Source organism: Lipotes vexillifer, unplaced genomic scaffold (genome assembly GCF_000442215.2).
Source record: "Lipotes vexillifer unplaced genomic scaffold, Lipotes_vexillifer_v1.1 scaffold394, whole genome shotgun sequence".
Classification (NCBI taxonomy): Eukaryota; Metazoa; Chordata; class Mammalia; order Artiodactyla; family Lipotidae; genus Lipotes; species Lipotes vexillifer.
Window position 1 is genome coordinate 781293 of NW_006791731.1, and position 518 is coordinate 781810.

The following is a 518-nucleotide window of genomic DNA, read 5'->3' on the forward strand; positions in this document are numbered from 1 at the left end:
CTCCTGGCTTGAGGCAAGGGAAGGGGGGGCGGGGCCACTGCCAAGGCCCAGGAGTGGCCTCGAGGAGCAGAAGCGGCCAGGCTATGGGCTGCGGCCTGATCCTGTGAGCCCCTTGGGCCTCCTGGAGGCCTGAGGCCCTGGCCCATCCTGCCCCAGAGAGGATGCCGCCCCTAGTGAGGAGCAGAGCGAAGCCCCTGATCCTGCCGCCATTGGGTGACTGCTGGGGTCTGGGGGGGCGCAGCAGGCACTAGCAGGCTCTGCCCTCGGGGACCCCTGGCTTCTGCCTCCTGGCCCCTTCCCCGCACCTGCACTCGCCCCCAGCCCCACCTCTGCCCTGCTCGCGCTCGCTCGTGAGATGCACTTGCCCATCTGCCTCCAAAACCCAGCTCGTTCACCCCTCACCTTTATGTTCCCCCACCCCACAGCAGTGGAGGTGTCACTCCCCAGCTCGTCCTCCCCACTGGGCCCTGCTCCTTCCAGAACAATCTCCACTTCCTGTCTGCCTGAACCGCCTGCCC